This window comes from Dipodomys spectabilis, unplaced genomic scaffold (assembly GCF_019054845.1).
Source record: "Dipodomys spectabilis isolate Male_0828 unplaced genomic scaffold, ASM1905484v1 ptg000164l, whole genome shotgun sequence".
Lineage (NCBI taxonomy): Eukaryota > Metazoa > Chordata > Mammalia > Rodentia > Heteromyidae > Dipodomys > Dipodomys spectabilis.
In genome coordinates, this window is record NW_024870841.1 from 999,799 (window position 1) to 1,010,408 (window position 10,610).

The following is a 10,610-nucleotide window of genomic DNA, read 5'->3' on the forward strand; positions in this document are numbered from 1 at the left end:
AACTGTGGGCTTTCTATTGATCTTGCTAGCTATCCTTTGCCATGCAATAGCTGGGCAATTTTAGGCAATCCCATTTGTCGAACCTTTCTTTAATTTTTTGTGTTTCTGGGTCTCTATTAAGAAAATTTTGGCTTGTGCCAAGGAGACCTAGGGTTTCTCCTATTCCATCCTGTAATGTTTTCAGAGTGTCTGCTTTTATTTCAAGTTCTTTGATCCATTTGGAGTTGATTCTGGTGCAAGGTGATATATAAGGATCTAGCTTTAGTTTTCTATAGTTTTCTACCAGATTTGCCAGCACCATTTACTGAAGATTCTGTCTTTCTTCCATTCTATTTTTTAGCTCACTTATCGAAGATTAGATGGCTATAGGTATTTAGGTTCATTTCTGGGTTTTTAATTCTATTTCATAGGTCCTGAGGTCTATTCTTGTGCCAGTACCAAGATGTTTTGATTACTATGGTTTTGCAGTAGAGTTTGAAATTTGGTATTGATATTCCTCCAGGACTGTTCTTTCTGTTGCTATTTGGGGTCTTTTATTGTTCCATATGAATTTTTGGATTGCCTCTTCTATTTCCTTGAAGAATGAGGTTGGAATATTGGTAGGTATCGTGTTGAATTTGTAGATAGCCTTGGGAAGTATTGCCATTTTTACGCTGCTGATCATTCCAATCCAGGACCATAGGAGTTTTTTGCCACTTCCTAAGTTCTGTCAGATTTCCTTTATCAAGTTTTTTTCTTTCCTTTTTTTTATTGTGAATGTACTGTACAGAGGGGTTACAATTACAAGGGCGAGATAGTGAGTACATTTCTTATCAGAAAATTGTAGCCTCCTCCTTTGTTTACCCTTCCCATCCCTACCAATCCTCACTTCCGCCCCATTCAATCCTTGCTCCCTCCAACTTGTAAAGTTTATTTTCGACATGACAACTTGTACTTCTCATTGTTGCAACAGGTCTACCTGTATCCTTAAACGAGTTGTTTTTCCCCATCTCCTCTACAAATTATACCAACATCAAATATAGTGAAAGCAGGGGTTATACTGTGGGAGAGAGACATACAAAGCAACAAAGAAATAATCTTATAAATGTGTTAGAAACAAATGCATGAAAGAAAAATACCTTTAAATACATATCGAAGGGTTCATTTTCCTAACATCACATTATCTGACCATTTCTGCTTGACTCATACATATACTAGATATTGCAAAAACTTTATGGTAATAAGTTTGAGAACTTGACAGAAATGGACCTTTTCCTAGGAAATACTGACACGCCAAAACTAAACCAAGATGAGTTAAATCATCTTAACAGGCCCATATCAAGCATTGAAATAAAAACAGCAATACAAAACAGATGATGTTTTGTATCTCTCTAGTATGGAATGTGGAGAATTTGAAAATAAGTAGTTAGTAGTTAAAGGAATTTTGAAGAAAACATATATTCTGTCCTCTTAAAAACTTATCTACTTTTTAAAATTATGAATTTCCAAAGAATTAAACTGTTTTCTGGTTTACAATGAGACAATACTAAAATAATCATTTTTTTCAAAATAATGTCAGATGTGAAAATATTGTGAAAATATGGTATAGTTTGAAACAATTCAAGTTGATGAGTCTCTGATAAAGAAGCGGTGATTAATTCAAATTAGATGGCAAATGGTATTAATTTTAATAGCTAATACATTTAGAATAATATTTACTAAACCAATAGATGGAAATTATATATTATGTACCTATTTTTTTAACTTTAATTTTATTGTCAAGGTAATGTACAGAGAGGTTACAGTAAGAAAGTTTGTGAATGCATAACTTTTTAAATTTGTTACCCCCATCCCCATTTTTCACACTTTTCCTTCACCCTAAGACTTCTCACAATTTCTACAGTAAATTTCCAACATATTGTATTCTGAATATTGTTATTGCATTGCTTTCCCCTTTTTCCTTTTTTCACGATTTTGTTGTTGTTGTTCCCTTCTATACATAAGATCAATGTATATACCATACACAGTGTACCAAAATCAAATACAGCAGAGGATAAAGCAAAAGGGGAAAACACACACACACACACCCACACACACACACACACACACACTCACACACAATCACATATTCCATCAAAAACAACTGCAAAGAAAACCCTTGATTCACCTATCTTGGAGTTCATTTTGCTCAGCATCATCTTATTGCATCATATATACATAGGTATGGAGCCAGTCTGCTTATCTGCTAGACTCTCTTAGACATTTCCTAATTAATACAAATGAGGAAAACCATACAATCTGTTTCTTTGTGTCTCGCTTGTTTTATTCAATAGGATTTTTCCATGTCTTTCCATTTACTTATGAATGGTGCGATATCATTCTTTCTGATGGAAACATAGAATTCCACTGTGATCATGTATACCACATTTTCTCGATTCATCCATTGAGAGGCAGATGAGTTTTAAAGATGCTTACATGAAAATAATACATAGGAACATTCAAAAATGAAAGATGCCACTTTCACAGACATTCTAAAAACATGATTTCTAAGTAAGATAGGATTATGTGGTGGTAGAAGCATTGAGATATCTGAATGATTCTAATGTACATGTTGCACTGAATTACACAAGAAGATATCCTATATAATATAGGATAAAAATTTAAGTGATAAAATATTCACTTGAGAAAGATATAGGAGGCTGCAAGAAGGGTAAAGTTCATATAATATTGAAGAATTTAGAAATGAAAGCTCAACTATGTCTCTTTAAATAAAAATTATGTACATGAAAGGGCAAAAGTAGAGGAGGAGAAGAAAATAAATGACAGCAGATCATTGTTCTTAATTAGAGTATAAAAAACAGACAAACATAATCTATAGCTTCCAGGTTAAAAAGAGACCAATATAATATGTCCCCCTTAATTTAGGTACATGTGAAATATTTACTTGGTTTTTACAAAATAAATGACTACTTAAAATATAAAATAAATGAAGACATAAACGTAATTTTTTCCAAATCTTTCCCTTTCCTAACGAATGCAGTAATGTCATAGAAGTCATTAGAATTCCATTGTGTATATATAGCAGATTTTCTTCATTCAGTCATCTACTGAGGGGCATCTGGGTTGGTTCCATTTCTTAGCTCTTGTAAATAAAGCTGCAATAAACATAGTTGTGCTGGAAGATTTAGTGTGGTCTTGTTTGTGAACATTTGAGTTAATATCCAAAAGTGGGATTTCTAGGTCATAGGGGAGCTTTATGTGAAGTCTTTTGAGGAAACTCCATACTGCTTTCCTAAGTGTTTGAACAAGTTTAAAATCCCACCAACAATGCAGTAAGTTCCCTTCTCTCCAAATCCCCTCCAGCCGCTATTGTTCTTAGAGTTCTTGATTTTAGCCATACTAACTGGTTGTTTTCATTTGCATTTCTTTTATGACTAGAGCGATTGAGCATTTCTTCATGTGTCTATTGGTCCTCCTTCTTTCCTCTTCAGAGAATTTTCTCTTTAAGTCTTTAGACCACTTATTTATTGGGCAGTTGTTTCTTTGAAGATTTGTTGTTGGGGGGTTTTAATTATTTGGGTTGCGGGTGTATTTTAGATATGAAACCCTTTTTTGTAGTATGGCTAGTGAAGATCTTCTCCAAATCCGTGGGCTTTCTATTGATCTTGCTAGCTATATCTTTTGCCATGCAGAAGCTCTGCAATTTCATGCAATCCCATTTGTCCAACTTTCTTTGATTTGTTGTATTTCTGGGTCTCTATTAAGAAAATTTTGGCCTGTGCCAAGGAGACCTAGGGTTTCTCCTATTCCATTCTGTAATGTTTTCTGTGTGTCTGCTTTAATTCTGAGGTCTTCAATCCATTTGGAATTGATTCTGATGCAGGGTGATGCATAAGAATCTAGTTTTAGTTTTCTACAATTAGTTAAGTAATTTTGCCAGCACCATTTACTGAAGAGGCTGTGTTTCTTCCATTCTATTTTTTAGTTTCCTTATTGAAGATTAGATGGCTATAAATCTTTATGTTCATGTCGGGATTTATATGGAACAAAAAAAGGCCCCAAATAGCAAAAAACAATCCTTAACAGAAAGAATAGTCCTGGAGGAATATCTATATCAAATTTCAAATTTTACTGTAAAGCCATACTAATCACAACAGCTTGGTCCTGGCAAAAGAACCAAGCCAAGTACCATTTTTTAAAGAATTTCATTTTTTTTTTTTTAGTTTTTAATATCTCTTTTCTATCCCTCCCCTACTCTCATCCAATCCCTGCTCGTCTCTCAATTTTACCTTTAAAATTAGATAATTTTTGTTTTACTTTTTAATTTAAATTTTTGTTTTTCCATTTTTTTCTTGTCTCTTTTTTTCTCTCTCTATCATTCTGTCCAATCCTTTTCCCTCTTTGAGATTATGACTTGGTTAATTTCACTCTCCTTTTACCTTTCCACATCTCTCTAATCCTATTTTTGTGATTTCTCCCTAACCTAATAATTTCTGGTTTACTAAATTCTTCTTTGTTGTTCTTAGCCCATTAATACATAGTTGTCTGATGTTGAATAGTTTGGTATCTGTTGAACTAGATTGCATATTCAGCCTTTAACTGTGTAACTACAGGACTTTGGTTGAAATTTGCCTTAAAATAGTTTGCTAGCAAAAACTGGTGTTAGTTTCATACCAAACGGACAGAAGAAGCTGGAAAAACACAAGAAAAATGGCAAGTAAGGGTATCTCAACTCCAACTCATGATAATCAGGGGACAGAACAGATAATGAATAACCCAGAGGAGAGTTCCCGGAAAGCTCTACAAACACTAATAGTAAACATGGTGAATGAAAAGATTGAAAACCCATAAAGGATTCAGTGTGAGCATAATAGGGAGAGAGACGAAGAAAAACAAAAGGTCAATACAAGAATATCATGAGTGTGAGGAAGCTTCTCAAAGATTGATACAGGAATTGTGTGAGGAAATTTTAGAAGACTCAAAGAGAACTAAAGGAAATGCGTGAGCAGTCTGAGAACAGACAAAGAGATAGACCAGAAATATGTGAGCAGCCTGAGAACAGACATAGAGAAAGTCAGAAATGGCGTGAGCAGGCTGAGAACATTCGAGGAGAACTACAGGAATTGGGTGACCATGAGCTAATCAAATAGTAATACAGGATCTGCAAGAGCAGGATGAGAATAGGCAAAGATAAATAGAGGCATTCATAGGATCCATAAACACACAGAAAAAAGAATTCAAGGAGACCACAAAGAGAAGGCTGAATGGAGCTGGACAGAAGAAATGGGAGTACAAGGAAACCATAACCAATCAACTAAGTGATTTTGGAATAAACATTGAACACCAAATTAAGGAAGTATAGAAATTCACACAACATCTAAAACAAAGTTACAAAAAAAAAAAAGAAGCCATCAAAGCTGACCAATTAGAAGAAAAAGAAATTAAAAAAAAACAAAAACAAAGTATAAAGTCTTGACAGTAGGTTAGACCATGCAGAAGATCAAATCTTGGGGATTGAAGACAGTCTAGATATTATAGAGGAAGAACATACAGCTACCCAAGAGAAATCCAAGAAATATGATAGATCTATTCAACATTTGGAAGACACCATCAGAAGGCATAATCTGAGGATAATTGGTGTAGAGGAGCACCTAGAGACCGAAGTCAATGGTCTAGGAAGTTTGTTTAGCAGGATCCTAATAGAGAACTTCCCAAACGTGCAAAAGAGATAGGCCTATTCAGATACAAGAAGCTTTTGGGAACCCAAAGAGACCAGACCAGAAGAGGACATCCCACTGTCACATTATAAAGAGCAATTCAGACCAAAGGAAAGATGCTTAAAGATATCAGTTAGAAAAGATCAATCACCTAGAAAGGGAAACCAATTATAATCACCTCAGATTTCTCAACAGAGACAATTAAGTGCCTGCAATGATGTATAGAATGCCCTAAAGACAAACAACTATAATCAGAGAATAATGTACCCAGCTACTTTCCTTCATAACCAAAGGTAAAATAAAAACCTTCCATAGCAAAGAAAAAGTGAAAACACATATCTCAAGCAAACAACCTACAAAAGATATACAGATGTCCTACACATAGAAAACCAGCAATACCACAATAAAGACCAAGAAATCACATTCAAACCGAGAATCCAAGAACTATAGGAAGAAACCAGTTGCCACAGACGTAAGAAGGTGAATAAAATGGCTGGAACTTCCAAATACTTCTCAGTCCTATCTCTCAATATAAACACACTTAACTCTCCAATTAAACGACATAGACTGTCCAGTTGGATTAAAAACCAGATCCTTCTATCTGCTGCATTCAGGAGTCACACCTTGCCCATAAAAACAAACACATTTTGAAAGTGAAAGGTAAGAATAAAATCAATCAAGTAAATCGGCCCCATAAACAGGCAGGAGTTGCAATACTAATATCAGATAAAATAGGCTTCAAATTAAAATTAATGAGAAGAGATAAAGAAGGTCTCTACATACTAATTAAGGGATGTGTCCTTTAGGATATTAAAATTCTTTATTTCTATTTGCCAAACACTGGAGCACTGTAATTTATACAAGAAACACGATGTTCCCTCAAACCTCACATAGATCCAAAGACATTAATTGTTGGGGACTTTAACACATCACTATCGCCACTAGCTAAATCATCTCTGTAAAAACTACAGAGAAAAAACGCAGATCTAAACATCTGCATAGATCAACTAGATTAAACAGACGTCTAACGAATATGTCACCCAGAAGCATCAAAATAAACGTTTTTATCAACAGCACATGGAATATTTTCCAAAATATACCACATTTTTAGCTCACAAAGCAATCTTGTTCAAATTAAGAAACATTGAAGTTATACCTTGCATTCTCTCACACCACAAGGAAATAAAGTTCGAACTCAAGAGAAAAAGCCCACAAAGAAAGTCTTGTATCATATAGAGGCTGAACTACACACTCCTGAATCACGAATGGGTCATAGAAGAAAGTAGAAAGAAATTCAACTATTCATGATATTCAATAAAAATGAACACATGAATTGCCATCTCCTCTGGGACAGAGCAAAGTTTATTGCTCTGAGTTCCTACATCAACAAATTGGATAGATCTGAAACCACCAATTTAATGAGACATCTTAAACTCCTTGAAAAAGAGCAGCAAAATAAACCCCAATTCAGTACCCGGAAAGACATAATTAAAAATCAATCAGAACTACATGAACTGGAATTTAAAAAAAAATACACAGAAAGAATCAACAAAACCAAGAGGTGGTTCTTTGGAAAATTTAACAAAATTGACAGACCCATAGCAAATCTTATCACAAAAAGAAGAGAACACATCCAAATAAATAAACTCAGAGGTGAGAATGGAAACATCACCAGAGAAACAACCAAGATTCAGAACACTATAAGGGAATAATTCTCAAAACTTTATGCCAATAAGTTTGAGAACTTGGCAGAAATGGTCCTTTTCCTAGCAAATATTGACATGCCAAAACTAAACCAAGATGAGCTAAACCATCTTAACAGGCACATATCAAGCATTCAAATAGAAACAGAAATAAGAGACTTCCCAGCTAAGAAAAGTCCAGGACCAAATGGTTTTACAGCGGTATTCTACAAGGCCTTCAAACCAGAGCTCACACCAACACTCCTCCAACTCCTCAATGAAATTGAAAGAGAAAGTTCACTACCAAACACATTCTATGAAACCATCATAACCCTCATTTAAAAACCAGGGAGGGACTCATTAAAGAAAGGGAACTATAGACCCATTTTTTGATGAACATTGATGCAAAACTTCTCAACAAAATTTTGGCCAATCGACTTTAACAACTCTTCCAAAAAATCATACATCACGATCAAACAGAATTCATTTCAGGGATGCAAAGCTGGTTCAATATACCCAAATCAATTAATATAATTCATCACATCAAGACCAAGGATAAGAACCACTTGGTTATCTCAATAGATTCAGAGAAAACAACATTTGACAAGATCCAACACCCTTTTATGATGAAGGTTCTGGAAAAATTAGGAATCCAGGGAACATTCCTCAATAAAATAAAAGCTGTATATGACAAAACTGCTGCAAGTATTATACTCCGAGGTGAACAACTAAAGCCATTCCTCTTAACTCAGGAACAAGACAAGGATGTCCTCTCTTTCCACTTCTCTTCAATCTAGTATTAGAATGCCTATCTACAGCAATAAGAAAATATGTGAATATAAAATGTTCCCAAATAGGGAAGGATGAACTAAAACTCTCCCTCTTTGCAGATGACATGATTTTTTATTTAGACAATCCCAGGGACTCTACTCTCATATTAATCAAGTTGATTCAAAACGTTGGTAAATGGCAAGATCTAACATTAACCCTCAAAAATTAATGGCTTTTCTGTATGGCAAAAATGAGAAAAGTGTGGCTGAAATGTGTAAACTCTATTCATAATGCTTCAACAAAAAATAAAATACCTAGGAATCAACTTAACCAAAGAAATGAAGAATCTCTACAATGAAAAATTTTAAAACCTGAAAAAGGAAATCAATTGAATTAGAAAGTGGCAAAACCTCCCATGCACCTGCATTGGAAGGTTCGCCATCAAAAAAATGGCAATACTTCTCGAAGCTATCTACCAATTCAGTGTGATACTTATCAATAGGACAACCTCATTCTTCAAGGAAATAGAAGAGGCAATCCAAAAATAAATATGGAAAAATAAAAGACCCTGAATAGCAAAACGACCCTCAACATAAAGAAGTATGCTGGAAGAATATCAATACCAAATTTCAAAATCTACTACAAAGCCATAGTAATCAAAATACCTTATTACTGGCACAAGAACAGACTACAGGACCAATGAAATAGACTTGAAAGTCAAGAAATGCACCTTCAAATCTATAGCCAACTAGTCTTCTAAAAGGGAGCTAAAAAGAAAACAGAATAGAAGAATGACAGCCTCTTCAGCAAATGGTGCTGGCAAAATCGGTTAACTACTTGTAGAAATCTAAAGCTAGATCTTTATATATCACCCTGCACCAGAATGAAATCCAAATGGATCAATGACCTCGAAGTCAAATAGACACTCTGAAAGCAATACAGAATGGAATAGGAGAAACCCATGGTCTCCTTGGCAAAGGATGAAAATTTCTTAATATTGAAATAGAAACACAGCAAATCAAAGAAAGGTTGGCCAAATGGGATGGCATGAAATTACAGAGTTTCTGCATGGCAAAGGACATAGCTTACAAGCTCAATAGGAAGCCCAGGGATTGGGAGAAGATCTTCACTGACCATACAATGGACAAGAATCTCATTTGTAAAATATATCTGGAACTAAAAATTTTAATCCCCCAACAACAAGTCTTCAAGAAAACAACTGTCCAATAAATAAATCAGCTAAAGTCTTAAAGAGAAACTTGTCTGAAGAGGAAACAAGGATGGCCAATAGACACATGAAGAAATACTCAATCTCCCTACCCATAAAAGAAATGCAAATCAAAACAACATTGAGATACCACCTCACCCCAGTTATAATGGCTATAATCAACAACTCTAATTATAACAGATGCTGGAGAGGATGTGGATAGAAGGGAACATTACTGCATTGTTGGTGAGAGTGTGAACTTGTTTAACCACTTAGAGCTTCCCTATGTCCCAGCAATCCCACTTTTGGGCATTTACCCAAATGATCACTAACAAGACTCTACTAAAGCTACCAGCACAACTATGTTTATCCCAGCATTGTATACCATAGCTAAAATATGGAATCATCCCAGATGCCCCTCATTGGATGAATGGGTCAAGAATATGTGGTGTATAAACACAATGGATTTCTATGCCTCCATCAGAGAGAATGACATTTCCCCATTTGTTAGGAAATGTAAAGACTTGGAAAATAGTATTTTAAGTGAAGTAAGTCAGGCCCAAAGAAACATAGGTCCCTTGGTATCTCTAGTATATGTTTGAGAGAAACAGAAAAATTCAGATCAGTTGATGTTAGGTGTAAAGAACCTCAAAATAAGGATTTAAATACCTTTTTTCTTTCATGTAATTGTTTCTAACATATTTATAAATTGATTTCTTTGCTACTTTGTATGTCGCTCCCCTCTGTATAACCCTTCTTCTCACTGTATTTGATTTTGGTATAATTTGTACAGTTGAAGGGAAAAAAATCGTTTTAATAGGGATACATCTGGATCTTTTTCATCTATGAGAGATACAAGCCATTATGCAAAATTGAACTTTATTTTCTTCTTTGGTTGGGGGTGGGGGTGGTGTGTTGGGAGGTGTCTGTGGGAATTAGCATTGGAGATGGGAACAGGAAACAAAGGAGAAGGCAACTATGTTTGATAAGGTATGTAGTCAATACCTTTCCCATGTAATTGTAACCCCTGACCGATTGGAATAAAGATATTCACAAGACACAAAATGGAAAATAAACTTTGCAGCTTAGGGGTGGAGGAAGAGTTGTGAAGGTGGATGAAGTAAAATATAGAAGAAAAAAAGAAAGAAGAATAATAGCGCTTGACAAGAAATGCAGTCATTACTGACATGTATGTAGTTTTTCTATAAAGCATCTTTTGAAGAAAATGATTTTAAAAATACAAGGCAAAAAATA